The sequence below is a fragment of the Triticum aestivum genome, chromosome 2D, assembly GCF_018294505.1.
Source record: "Triticum aestivum cultivar Chinese Spring chromosome 2D, IWGSC CS RefSeq v2.1, whole genome shotgun sequence".
Lineage (NCBI taxonomy): Eukaryota > Viridiplantae > Streptophyta > Magnoliopsida > Poales > Poaceae > Triticum > Triticum aestivum.
In genome coordinates, this window is record NC_057799.1 from 643,964,515 (window position 1) to 643,979,430 (window position 14,916).

The following is a 14,916-nucleotide window of genomic DNA, read 5'->3' on the forward strand; positions in this document are numbered from 1 at the left end:
ATGCGGAAGCGTTGCAAGAACGCGGATGAGGGAGTCGTACTCGTAGCGATTCAGATCGCGGTTGATTCCGATCTAAGCACCGAAAGTACGGTGCCTCCGCGTTCAACACACGTGCAGCCCGGTGACGTCTCCCACGCCTTGATCCAGCAAGGAGAGAGGGAGAGGTTGGGAAGACTCCATCCAGCAGCAACACGACGGCATGGTGGTGGTGGATGAGCGTGGCAATCCCGCAGGGCTTCGCCAAGCACCGCGGGAGAGGAGGAGGAGGGAGAGGGGTAGGGCTGCACCAAAAGGAGACGTTCTCATGTCTATGGCAGCCCAAAACCTCAATATATATAGGGGAGGGGTGAGGGCTGCGCCCCCATCTAGGGTTTCCCCCCTCAAGGGGTGCGGCTAGCCCTAGATGGGGCTTGGGGGGCGGCCAAAGGGGGGAGGAGTGCCTCCCAAGTCAAGTGGAGGCCCTCCCCCTTAGGGTTTCCCCTCTCCCATGCGCATGGGCCTTGGGGGGGCTGGTGCCCCTGGCCCATTAAGGCTAGGGCGCCCCCTTACAGCCCATGCTACTGTATTGGACGTGGTGGAACATTTTCCGGACCTCCGGACCCCTCCGGAATCCTCCGGAATCTTCTGGAAGCTTCCCGGTACAATACCGAAAAAACCCGAACTTTTCCCGGAACCCGAACAACAACTTTCCATATATAAATCTTTACCTCCGGACCATTCCGGAACTCCTCGTGACGTCCGGGATCTCATCCGGGACTCCGAACAACATTCGGTAACCACGTACATGCTTTCCCTATAACCCTAGCGTCATCGAACCTTAAGTGTGTAGACCCTACGGGTTCGGGAACCATGCAGACATGACCGAGACGTTCTCCGGTCAATAACCAACAGCGGGATCTGGATACCCATGTTGGCTCCCACATGTTCCACGATGATCTCATCGGATGAACCACGATGTCGGGGATTCAATCAATCCCGTATTCAATTCCCTTTGTCTATCGGTATGTTACTTGCCCGAGATTCGATCGTCGGTATCCTTATACCTTGTTCAATCTCGTTACCGGCAAGTCTCTTTACTCGTTCCGTAACTCACATCATCCCGTGATCAACTCCTTGGTCACATTGTGCACATTATGATGATGTCCTACCGAGTGGGCCCAGAGATACCTCTCCGTTTACACGGAGTGACAAATCCCAGTCTCGATTCGTGCCAACCCAACAGACACTTTCGGAGATACCCGTAGTGCACCTTTATAGCCACCCAGTTACGTTGTGACGTTTGGCACACCCAAAGCATTCCTACGGTATCCGGGAGTTGCACAATCTCATGGTCTAAGGAAGTGATACTTGACATTAGAAAAGCTCTGAGCAAACGAACTACACGATCTTGTGCTAGGCTTAGGATTGGGTCTTGTCCATCACATCATTCTCCTAATGATGTGATCCCGTTATCAACGACATCCAATGTCCATGGTCAGGAAACCGTAACCATCTATTGATCAACGAGCTAGTCTCCTAGAGGCTTACTAGGGACATGGTGTTGTCTATGTATCCACACATGTATCTGAGTTTCCTATCAATACAATTCTAGCATGGATAATAAACGATTATCATGAACAAGGAAATATAATAATAACCTATTTATTATTGCCTCTAGGGCATATTTCCAACAGGCTCATGTTATGGTGGGCCGGTTTATGAGGAAAGCACAAGGAATATTCTCCTACAAAGGAAGCAAGACTAGGACTCCACTTGTAATAGACTAGTCATAATCCTAATAGGACTCCACATGTAACCCGCCCCTTCAACTTATATAAGGAGGCGCAGGGCTCCCCAAAGAGGGACGAGCAAGAAGAAACAATCTCTAGGGCTAGATACAAAGAGCCGGCTTACCAGCGACTCCCTCATGATCATAATGAGACCTAGCCACAAACAACATGTAGGGTTATTACCGGATGATGTTTCCCGGGGCCCGAAGCTGTCTAAATCCTTGTCTTATGTTGCGTCTCTCGATTCCGCCCAACCCCTCTCAAGCTACTACATAGATGCGTTGGCCTCGCGACTAAGTCCTCACACTAAGGACATCTGCCGTGACAATTCCACGACAGTTGGCGCCCACCGTGGGGCTCGCGCACGGTGGTGTTGAGTTCTTGGAGGGATCTCTTTAAGGGATCGAGAAGCTCGCTTTTTTCCAGATGAAGAAAAGTGGGCACAGAGCAATCACGCAAGATAACCCGGGCTGGAACAGTTGCCAAGCTCTTCAGAAATTCCTCCGCCGGCTGTTTTCCTAATTCTATTGGTTAATTTTGAAAGTTGGGAATATGAGATTTAAGTTCGAAGGAGATTAGGGTTGCTTGTGTGCGCCGCCACAGGTGACCTAGCAATCTGCTAATCAGGAGCTAGACCGGTTTCGGGGGCTCTGCTGCTAGAAGTCTAGACCAACAGAGTTTAAAAAAAGTGCAAATCGCCAGGGCAACAGTGGTTTGTCCGGCAAAGCAGCTACATTTAAACCGCGAGCCGCTGCTGTCAAGTTACAGCTGGCGAAAGCAGGTCCCGAGACAGATTTGTACCGCAATCACCGAAGGCAAGTCAACTTGCATGGGAAAACTGGAATAAACGACGGGAGTAAACTTGGCAGTTTGAGGATTCGATCTCACGCCGCATAGTCAACAATTGACTCGCCAAACACGGCCCAGTGACCTGACAAGTTCTTTGCTACTCCCTCCTTTCCGGTTTATAGTGCTTATCTCAAAATTTTAGTTTTTCCATTTTATAAGGCTCAATTTGGTTGTTTTTCATCACATGTTCAGATTCCAAGGTGCATTAAATCATTGCATGCAAGTACTAAGAGAAAATTGACCAATGCATGTAATTTATGCATGCATGCATTGCAATTAATGCATTGGTAAACATATACTTTTTTGAGGAAAACAAGAACATTAATTGGGTGCTTTTGCAAACTACAAAAAGTATTCCACCACTCACCATCTACCTTGGTTGGTGAGAATTTTGAATTGAGCCTTATAAACCGGAAAGGAGGGAGTACCAATTCAAGTACGGTGGAGAGCCACTCCTACTCGGACGAGGCCAGGCATCTGCTATGCTTTAGGCTGTCCATGTTCGAAATCCACGTGAGGGCAAAAAGTAGCTATCACCAGATCAACTAGATCGGGATCGCGCCATGGCGCGAGGGTGCCGGTCCCAACGTTTTGATCAAGCGGGTAATACTAAGTTAGTAGTAATTCAGGTTTAGCATGTGCTATTAAATTATGATCACTGAAAAGTTTGTTAATACAAATAAATAAATTTAAGTTGGACCTTTCCATGATCAAACTTTAGTTTCTTTGAGTGTTCCTATAACAAAATCCAATCTACATGAAAATAATTTTAAACTGACTGAATATTATTTCATAAAAACAAATGGTTAAAGCAATGAATCTTCAAAATAGGCACTTCTCCAACACATTTTCTATATTCTAATTCTAATAAAGCCAAGTGCAAACCTAAACTTACGAAAATATTATCAATTTGAAAACATCCAGGAATGTAGGTTGACTAAAAAATGTCAGTTTAGCACAAAGCTACAAATTGTAGAATTCACAAAAAAAAACTAAGCATAAAAAGATATCTAATGCAGAAAATTGCTGAGCCAGATCAATTAACTCTAAATTTTATTTATGTGACCTAGAACCCGAATATGTCAACGACCTGAACCAGAAAATTGCTGAGCCAGATCATTCTTACTCCACAGTATTCATCATCAACAATGAGTCTGCACTTACACCTTGACATACACCTTCAAGCAATCAAACCTTAGCCCAATGCAACAGAAGCATAGCTCCACGAGCAGATAAAGCATTGAAACTATAGGTGCAGAAGAAAAGTAGAAGTAGAAATAAAGTAGGTGCCTCCTCTCCGAGCGCCGCTGCCTCTCCCAGTGCCGCCGCCTCTCCCAGTGCCGCTGCCGCCATAGCCCCTTCCCCTAGATCCCAATGGGGTCGGGGTGAGCACCGTCGATGATCACCTCGGCCTCCCCCTGTGTCGTCTGCGGCACAGCAGAGGTGGTCGAGCCATCGAGGTGAGCAGTGGTGGGCAGCTGTACGGTATGTCCTCTTCTTTTTCTCTTTCGTCGACGACGCCTCCGCGCCTTCCAGCGTCACCTCGCCAACCACCACCAACAACAACATAGGGATCTATAGCTAGTGAACAATGAGTCTATTGCAGAAACAGAGCAGAGGTAACTTGGAATGGAAGAAGAAAAGAAGTTTATTGCGTGGCAACGACCTTGTGTGGGGTGGACGACGTCGTCGTCAAGGTCTAGGTCAATGTCCTCCTCGTCCATGGAGGGAGGGCACCTACTGCATCCAAAACGAACAAAAAATAAATAAGCAAGGGTTGACAAACAAAGCAAGCAATTTTTTTACAGAGAAATAGAATGCCCAGCTCAGAGCAGAGTACAATCTTTTAACTGGAAATATCTGCAAACTGATGCAAGTGTGTAGAAACTTGGCTGTATATGTAGCATCAACCAATCCTCTCATATTATTCAGTGAATACTGAGACTATGTAAACTCGAACACTATGAACAAGATCTAGAAACAGTGTCATAGCAAAGCAGCAATAAATTGGAAAAAAATTGTTTAGATGCATATAGATTGTTTCCTTACTTAAAACCGAAAGAATTCAGAGTGAGGGCCTAGAGAGGGGCACTGAAGATGGCATTCTGTTGATGAATGCTGAACAGGGACGATCATCACTGGAGATTACACTTGCTGATCAAAAGGCAGTGATGGAATCCCTTCCCCTGGCATGGGTTTCATACCAGTGATGGCACTTCTTCTTGCTTGTTGAGGACTAATCCCAGAAATAGATTATTTTTCCTGAAGCTCGGTGAAGCACAACATGGGCACGGACACATCAGTGGATCTCTACACGATTGATGTAGGTTGCATCCCCTTGGTGACAATGAGGACCCCAACAATGCTTCTCCTGCATTGTGCGACCAGTGAATGCGGACACCATCACAAAATTTGTTTAGAGTGAGTTCACTGAATTCTGTTGTGTTCCAAGTTTCAGGTTGGCATGAAGAATTTGAATGTTGAATTATTATTTACATTTCCATGAGCTTACCTTGTATATTAAAATCAGAGCTCCATTCTATAATAATGACACAATATACTTCCTATTCATAATTCTGATCACATTAACAAATTCTAGAAATACATTAGATTTTTCCTTCAATTACGACAATAGAGGAAAGCATTTCAGAAGATGGGTGTTTTTTTTAGTGTCTTAAACAAACACATGTTTACATGTGAGCTCACCTCCTTGCCGGATAAATCATTGGACTGGATCATGGTCTCCAGTAGAAGCATCCTCTCACAAAGCATCTATAGTATCTGCGGAAGAAAAGTCTCAATAAGATGACTCCATGACATATACTGTATTTTCTTCTAGTAAATCAAGGAACAATACACTTGATTTATGAAGAGTCGATGGTATGTAAACTTATTTAGCAACTCTAAACATACACTTCTCATCCAAAAATTTATTGACCCTACTACATTTGTATTTCAAGAGGTAGCTACTTCAGAAAATGATATAACAAGAACATGTTGATCTCCACAATAAGAATTGTATCTTTTAACTATAGATAATATTTTTCCTTGCAAAGAAATTTCCTGAATTACATTAGGACAGATAGAAAGCATATCATCAGTACTATATACAATGCAACTAAGAGTTTATTAGGCCATAATATGCCTTTTTATGGTAGCCATGGTAACTTTAATGTTCATGTCCCGAAAAGTTAAAGTGAGAAGTCAAGAGAGATAGAAAAACTCCATGTGTTTACCCACACTGAGCATGTAAAAATATACAACCCGCAGAAGCATCAAAGAACACATTATTAGAACCAGCATGGTCCAGACTCACTCTGAAGCAACACTAATAAATTCACATCTTGTACATGCCAAAACAACAACAAAATGTATTACCAAGAAGCAAGATGAACAAAAGCATGTGCCTCCTGTAAAAATGTGAACCACCTGGAAACTGTCTGGCCATACAAAGAACAACGATTATCAAAAGAAAACAACCATCGAAAGAACTTCCACACACAAAAAAACCATCGAAAGAACCTTCCCAAAAAAATGTATCTGTGACTGAACGCCTCCATCTCTATCTCTAACGTGTGATGAATTATGAAATATGTCTTGGCACTTAAAGATGGATCAACAGAGGATGATTAAACCATCTCACAAAAAAGTGCTAGGTACATGCATCAAAACCAATTATTATACTACAAGATATAATTAACGGTCAAAGAAAGCATCTTGTTCTTTTAATAAGAAACAGTGAAAACAACCCGTAGCAAGATAATAAGGGCATTTTCTAGATATATCTTGGTCATTCTTTCTTTCCAAAGCTAGAGAATATGTTTGTAGTTTAGTAAGTACCTCTCTTTTAGATGCATGTGGTCGTGGTCGCTGCAGCAGGCGTCGAGGATGCCTCAACCTCCTCTTCTGTCTCTACAGCCGACACCCTGTCAAGCATCCGACTGACAGGAATGAACTGGTCAACGGGCACATCTTCAGCTGGGATGCCCAGCTCATTGAGGAGCTTTCTCTGAGTAGCATTTCTGACACCTACAGAATAACAAGTTACTAATCGTAAGTGAAACACAAAACTGAAACTCATTGCCGGAGATACACAAAATAGAAACTCATTACCCTCCCGAACCTCTCGTATCATTTAAGACATCCTCGTGGATAACAACACCATCTTCTGGCTGCCAAATAATTGTAATTATTAGTACATAAATGTGATTAATCAAAAGGATTAAGACATCTCAAAAGAAAGCATACAAGCTATGAAGATCCAATGTAAGTTCAGAGAACACACAATTCAATGCCTCGAAGCTACAACATATGTGTACTTGTGGCTCCCTACATCGTCACTAATTAATTCAGGCATTTTCATGCGCACAAGAGGCAACCATGAGATAAGAGAAAGAAACACAAGAACACCAATAGACAGGAGCCCACTTTACTCATTACAAGTAACATGCACTCGCCTTACATAATGACTAACACCATTGATCAATGAACTGGAGTGTAGATGATGTGTACCTGATCAGAGTAGTCTTGCCTACACCAGGAGGTCCAATCACCAATATGGAGCCACTTCCCACCACCAGATCATGGATCATCTCCGCGCTGCCAGATAAGGACAAATCAGGCACTAGACAAAATAAAATAGGCAACCAAAACCTAGGAATCTAGGCAGACCGCAACAAAAAACTCCTAGGAATCTAATCATATCCGAGCACCTAATGCATCCAACCACCAAATTAAGAAAGGCAACAAAAATCTGCCACGAAAATATGCATGAGAACAAGTCTCCCGTAAAGCAACAACAAATACCAGGGATCCAAGCAGACCCGAGCACCTAATCCATCCAAAGGAACCCGGCCAGATCCAGGAAGGAGCAGCCAATGCATCCAAAAAAATAGCCAGATTCGAGCAGCCAATACATAAAGAAAGCTACTGGAGCCGCACATAACAACTAATCTACATATATTCGCTCTGCTAAACAGGAGGGAAAGGAAGAGCTCACCAACCAGGAACCTTGCAACCTCTCAACACGGCAGCAGACAGCAGGCCGACAAAAGCCTCGACAAACAGAACAAACAGCATCTACAGCGGACCTGCAATAATAAATTCAACACAAAATCAATGGAAACACAAAAACCTAGAACTGAAAGAGAAGACCGGCATCTCTATCAATTGCTTCCTCTGAATCCCTACCTATCAGCTGCCTCCTCTGAATGAACAAATGCAACAGGCTTAACCGTAAAAGTAAGAGGTTCCTCTGTATTATGTATTATGTGTTGTGTTATGAATCAACTAAGCAAGGAAGTAATAATGCGATGAGATATTGTCCTTTTAGCAAGGAAAATATTGTCCTTATCAGGGGCATGGAAATTAAATTTAGTCAATACTTTAGTTCCTAGTGCATGAATAAAAAGAGATCCCTACTTTATTTTTTACCTAGGCAACTTCTTTGGCCTCTCACATTAGATATTTAACTTGAAACAGAATAGGATCTTGGGTGGAGGCGGGGAACCTCACCATGGTCGGGATCTCGCGAGGAGGCGGCGCCGGCGGCGGGGTAGAAGGGCCTGCTTCTCATGGTTCCTGGTGCCGGATCGATGCACCGAAGGGCCTGGCACTGGTTGTAGAGAAGGAGGCGACCGTTGGGGCCCGGCTTGATGGCGGCGCGGATCCAGAAATTATGACCTCTTTGCCTGCCACAACTCTTTCTGCCATGCAAAAGACATTCCCTGTGCTGCAATGTAAATAACACGAAATGCATCTACTCAAAATCTATTCACTTGGTACATTGTTTCCTTAATCAAAGATGTGTAGAGCACTGCAAAAATTAAAACCAAAGTGAGGATTTACAAGGAATCTCATTAGTCTTAAAATTGAAGTTTCCAACCTCCGTATCCTAGTATATGTTATCCACATTTAGCATTGAAGGTCAAGTTTCCGTCGTCTGACTCAAATTAACTAAGAAGAGCTAGCTAGTGAGCTGCGGCTACTAAAATCAGTGATGCTAGAGCATCATAGCTATGGTGTGAGAGCAACATACATTTTATTTTAGCATAGGAATTGTAACAATGTCATAGGATGCCTTTCAGCAATTCTCAGTTTACCAGGTTGTGTTTATTTCTGTACGGACTTTCTATGGGTTTGTCTCAGTTTAGCAGGATATATATACTGAGAAGTAGACTGAACTTCATGTACCTATTCACAAAAGCTCATGTGGTATCCGCCAGATTAGTAATTTGTAAGGTTATATGTACAGGAAGGAACACAAAAAGGCACCTAGGTTGCACAAACTGTCGATTCTCTTCTCCAAAATAGCAAGCACTTCTATCTATTTAAGCATACAAACTTTAGAAGTTTTTCCAAGAAACAGAAGTTGATTTACACAAACTATTTGTCATGCATGGATCATAAGAGAATACAAAAATAAGCCTTAATTCAAACGCTAAGTGGTTCATGTCAAACCAAATCTTAGGTAATTCATATTTCTGAATATTTCTGCCTTTTGAACATCTATGAATAATGATTACCATGAATTATACCAATAATTTCGTAGCCGAGGTTTGAGAGTGAATGGCATGGCTATGTCCCTGCATCACAACATGATGAGATGTCAGTCATGTTCTGAACCATTGTTTACTAAAGCTGAAAATACAGACGTGCTTAGTTTAGGTATGGAAAAGTCTGAACCATTCTGCAGTTTGGAAGTTCGTACGAAAATATGAAGAGCATCCAAACACTTAAATGGTTGGCATAAGCTAGGTTAAAGAAAATCACACAGGCTTGCTCAATTGGCGAGCACTGTGAAACTAAGAAAATGTGTCAACTCATACCACTTAAATATCATCAGTATTAGAGCGTAAGTTCTTACGATTTGAGAACAACCTTCAGGTGTGTATGTTATGAGTTATGACCCTGGCCACTTCTCCCCTGTTGTGGCCTCCTTTCACCCAAATCCTAGCCATGAAGAAGGGGGCGGCTGGAACATAGATGCAAATGTATGAATAATTGAGAAACTGGAAGAGACCGTGAATTAAAAGGAGATTGCTCAGGCCGGTAGCCATGCATGAAGAGGGAGGGGTGTTGGCCTGCTCCTCCATATCCACCTCCTCTGGCCAATCTACCTGCTGCACCTACAGAGACAGGATGAGGAAGGGGAGGTCTAAGAACCTGCAGCAGCTTCCCCATTTGCCTTCCTTCACATAACCGCAGGCACTCGCGCATCAAAAAAAGAAAAGAAAAACCAGAGGAAGAAAAGGTGAGGAGGGATCCATACCGAGGCTCTTGGAGGGGATGATGCGTCCCCTACACCGCCGCCTGGTAGATCTGGCCGCCACCAAGGGAGAGGCCGGCGACATGGGCAGGGAAAGGGAGAAGTTGAAGTCGCCGATGGAGACGGCAGGGGAGGGCGAGGGAACGGGCAGCGGCGGCGGCAGGGGAGGGCGCGGCTCCACGCCTCCCCCGCTCCTCCTGTCATGTGCACGCGAGGACGAAGGTGGCGTTCCTAGCGGCGGCTCCACATCTCCCTCGCTCCTCCTGCCGCGTGCACGTGATGACGAGGCGACGACGCTGGAGAAGTGGATGGTGGGGATCCAGTGGGTTGGGCAACGGAGACGGCGGCGGCGCGAGGGCGAGCGGTGGCGGTGTGCGAGGCAGAGGAGGGCGAATGGAGGCGGCGGCGCGAGGGCGAGCGGTGGTGGCGTGCGAGGCAGAGGAGATCGAGAGAGGGAGAGGAGGAGGTGGGACGAGCTGGTTCGAGGCGGTCGGTGGCGGCAGCGGCGGCTTGAGAGAGAGAGGCGCGCTGGAGGGGAGAGGAGGAGCTAGGGTTCGAGCCAGCCCTTTTATACCCCCACTGCGTGAAATGACCAAAATGCCCCGGTGGGGGCATGGTATTTACATTTTGTTGCCATTACTATTCATTCCAGCAGTGTCAATCCCAGATCCAACGGCCCAGGCTTCTCCAGATCTCGATCGGACGGACGAGAACGCATCAAGGGAAACGATCCAACGGCCGGGAGTGCCTGAGCTCTAAGAAGGCTTGTACATCCATCCTTCTCTTATTTCTGGACGTGGAAAGGACCCATCAGTTATTATTTCTATACCACATAGAAAAAGTGACTTGGCACAGATTCCTAGGTTTGGGATGAAGAGCCGTACTCAAATGGGATCGTGTACTAATCACACGAGGCCAAAATCAACTACTCTGCCCCCGGGGTTCGCTCGCCGAAAAATCGACCCGCCGCTCTCCACGGCCATGGCCCGTGCGCCTGCGTCCGCACGGCTCCAACGCCTCCGCGGCCGTGGCCCTGCTTCGCGGTCGCCGCCAGCCGGCTCGCCTGTTCAACCACCTCTGTCTTGGTGTCCACTGCGAGTTGCCGTCACCTGTTTGATTACCGCGCCTCGGGTCGCCCCTGTTTGGTTTTACCTCTGACCCGCTGCCCCAGGCATGCTCTCCTGCTGGTTGCCGCCTGAAGAAAGGAAAGGTGGGGAGATGAGTGGACGATTGAAAAAAAAAGGGTGGACGTTCATTAGGTGATATCTTTCCTGCTGGTCATCCCAATGCATCAGGTGATACTTTTCCTATGTATTTTATCAGCATGTTAATTCTTTTTAAGAACAATTACTTGGGCATGTAATATTGTCTCGCAGGACAATTGTTCATAAGGCATTATACTGCGGGTATGGAGCACGCACTGATAACGTTCTGCAGCGACGTTTTCGTCCGTGCTGCACTACCCGATGAACAAACGTGCGCAAGTTGCCGCCCCTGTGGCCCGGTCTACATTAACTCGCCCGTCCGCGCGGCTTACCGCGCCTGCGGCCGACTCTCTCATCCGTGCCGGCTTACGATACCGCGGTCGACTCTCTTATCCGCACTGACTTACAATACCGCGACCGACTTATCTGTTGCCTGGGCGAATCCGGTGACATCCCTCTAAGTATATTTTTTGGCATATATTATTTTTTGTCGAGTCATAATTACTTTGGTCTGTATATTTGTATGTGCAGCAAAGGTGGTGTCGTGTTGTGCCTCTGAAGTGTACGTCAGCACCATCACGCACCGGCGTCTGCGTCCGCTTACTGATGGAACAGGTGTGCGTAAGTCGCCACCCGTGCACCTTAATCTACATCAACCCGCCGGAGCCGCGTTGAGCTGCCCTTGCCGCTTTGAGCCGCCGGGGTTATATTAAGTCGCCGGTCTGCCTGAGCCGCCAGAAGTATATTGAGTCGCTGGTCTGTCTGAGCTACCTCTGTCGCGATAAACGTGTCATCCGTCGTCCAAACAAATCAGGTGATATCCATCTGAGTTTGCTTTATTAGCACATGTTGTTTTTGTCAAAGAACAAGTTTGTCCTTGCCTTGGTCTGCAATATTGTTTATGCAGGGCAATTATTTATGACATATTATACCACGGAGATGGAGGCATGCCAACATCTTTGGGCATAGGTGGTCATGGTTACTCAACGGACTCCCGCACCGGCTTATAATGCCGTGGCCGTCTCTCGTGACCACACCGGCTTACAACGCCGTGGCCGTCTCTCGCGACCACGCCGGCTTACAACAAGGAGGACAACTTGCCCGTCCGCACCGGCTTACAACGCCACGGCCGGTTCATCTGTCTGTCCCGCCTCATATGTTGCGGTCGTCTTTACCGTCTGTCTCTCGCGGCCTGGTCTACATCAACACACCAGGCCGCACTTGTCTGGATGAGTTGTTTATTGAATATGAGCAAGTCACTACTTGGGAAGCCTGGTTTTCTTCCAACAATTTGGAGGAAAATTATCATATATTATCAGCCGCTGTCTGCACTGGATGGTTCAATGGGCAGCCGCGTAAGTCGCTGCCACTACAGTTTGGTTAAACTTCAAACAGCTCGTTGGAAGGAGCCATTGGCCGAGTTGCTGACACGGCTCATACGGGATCATTTATAACCCACCGCAGCCACCTCAACCTTTTGTGGATTCACATCGCGTTATCAACGCCAATGATATACACCTTCTTCTATGGTCAAATATGGAGAATCTCAAGCCAACTCTTCGAGTCATCTTGAGACTCGGGGGCTACAATGGTATGGCTCGGCAAAATTAGCCGGTTTCAATGAATTCAAGAACTCCAGGTCATTAAAGGGAAGATAACCCGACCCTGGAGGCTACCGCTTTATTGGCGAATATTTAAAGGCCGTCAGAAAATTTCCGGCTCAAAATGAAGATTCCGGTTTAAAATATAGCTCAAGAGACATCTCTCTCCCGCAAAGCTTTGAAGCTCTCAAAACCGGTTCAATATCCGGCTCAAGGTAAATTTGTCCCTTACAAAGCTTTGAGGCTCTCAATATCCGGTTTAAGAATTTCCGGTTCAAAAAGAATTAATCTCTCGCAAGTTCGAGTTCTCAGACAAATTAATGGTTACCAAAGAGAACTTGCTGCCATGATGCACGGTTCGAAACATGGGTATCCTGCCTTATGGCTTATCTTATTATGGTCACTTGGGGGCTTCCTGCTCATCCGGCATAGCTATCAGTACCCTCTTGATCGGTGCAATGCCTAAACTTATATGGTCACTTGGGGGCTTCCTGTTCAAACATAGGTCGTATTCGAACCAAAGAGAACATAGCTGTCGATACCCTTTTGATTGGCAAACTGCCGAACCCACTTGGGGGCTTCTTGATCGTATCCGAATCATAGCTCAACCCTTTGGGAATCGACGTGGATCGTATTCGAATCAGCGTCGCTAAAAAACTCTTAAGGTCATTTGGGGGCTTCCTATTCAAACATAGGTCGTATTTGAACCAAAGAGAACATAGTTGTCGATACCCTCTTGATCGGCATCGCCAAAGCCACTGGGGGCTATATGATCGTATTTGAATCTTAGCTTAACCCCTTTGGAACGGTTTACTGATCGTATTCGAATCAGAAGCCTCAAAAATTTTATCTGTTTCTCATACAGTTTTTTGTAATCACAAATATTTGAGTTGTCACAAATATCATATGTGCCGGCTTTTACAGAATTGGGTTCTCACCCTCACTGTCCGGGTCATATAAACCGGCGGTATCATTCAAAGGATCATAGGGATCTTGTGATCTACTTGTGTGCAGGATAAGACTATATTTGGGTGGTTACCCGCCCTGGCTTTTGACGTTAAGTCGCCAGGGTATATGTTGTTTAAATTTTATGCAGGGTTTGCAGAACTATGACTTATATAAATGCTTAAGTCCAAACTCATCATTAAAATTGATGCTTCAAAATGATTATATGTTCTGGATTGTCTCAAAGGCTATAAGCCGTCGGGTTATAAAAATTCTGGCTTACAATGGAGGCGTATTAAATCGCCATCGGTCAAGAGCCGCCGGATATTTAAACTCCGGATTTACTTGTCAACCGATGAGGTATTCAAATCTTTAATAGCCAAAACTGGCTGGATTTTCATGATGATATTGAATTATTGAGGTTTTCATACCGGCTTATATTATTCAAATCTTGAATAGCCAACATGGCTGGATTTCTATTGTGATTATCAATAACCAGTGTTATGATTGAGGTTTTTAAAGTCGCTTTAGCGCAACGGCTATTATTTTTATCAATGGGCATGATTTATTTTACAATGGAGGAAATAGTCCCGAGTCGCTGCAGGCTTACGACCCGGCATTTGGGGGCTACATTGTTCAAATCAAGATAACATCAAATGTGCAAGTCCCATGTCACTGCCAGCATGCACCATGGCACTTGGGGGCTAATGTAAAGTCATTTTTTGATCAACTTATTGAAGACCCAACTCATCCCATTGTAACGAGCCGGCCCTTGGGGGCTACCAATTGCTCCCGTCAAAAAATTCAAGGTACACAAGCCTCAGTCCATTATATTGAAAGATCCACTACTCAGTTGGTAGAGCACAAGGCTCTTAACCTTGTGGACGTGGGTTCAAGCCCCATGATGGGGTTACATCATATGATATTCTTTTTAAAGAAGTATATATAAAAGTCCCAGCTCAATATTATCTTACTGAGCCGGCCCTTGGGCACTAGTAGAAAACTGGCCTTTAGTCCCGGTTCGTAAGGGCCTTTAGTCCCGGTTCAGGAACCGGGACTAAAGGGTCGTTACTAATACCCTCACCCTTTAGTCCCGGTTCAAACCAGAACCGGGACAGATGGGCCTCCACGTGGCCTGTGCGTCGAGCCCAGGCAGGAGGGCCTTTGGTCTCGGTTGGTGGCACCAACCGGGACCAATAGGCATCCACGCGTCAGCATTTCTGTGGCTGGGGTTTTTGGTTTTTTTGAAGGGGGGGGCGTTGGGGGTTTTGGGGGGTTAA

General features: G+C 45.7%; 1 long non-coding RNA gene across 28 annotated transcripts; it reads right to left on the reverse strand.

Annotated features, from left to right (window-relative positions):
- Positions 1-3,654: 3,654 nt before the first annotated feature.
- LOC123055304 (uncharacterized) lies at positions 3,655-10,426 on the reverse strand. Of its 28 annotated transcripts, none has more exons than XR_006426597.1 (12): positions 9,889-10,426; positions 9,737-9,745; positions 9,498-9,591; positions 9,143-9,202; positions 8,133-8,349; positions 7,618-7,708; positions 7,131-7,217; positions 6,732-6,790; positions 6,459-6,647; positions 5,325-5,399; positions 4,668-4,989; positions 3,655-4,358 (listed from the first exon to the last, which is right to left on the reverse strand). It is a non-coding gene; the product is annotated as an uncharacterized lncRNA (long non-coding RNA). The 28 variants fall into 28 exon arrangements; XR_006426588.1 differs by having other exon boundaries at positions 9,484-9,591; XR_006426606.1 differs by having other exon boundaries at positions 3,655-4,193; positions 4,285-4,355; positions 9,484-9,745.
- Between the last annotated feature and the right edge of the window lie 4,490 nt (positions 10,427-14,916).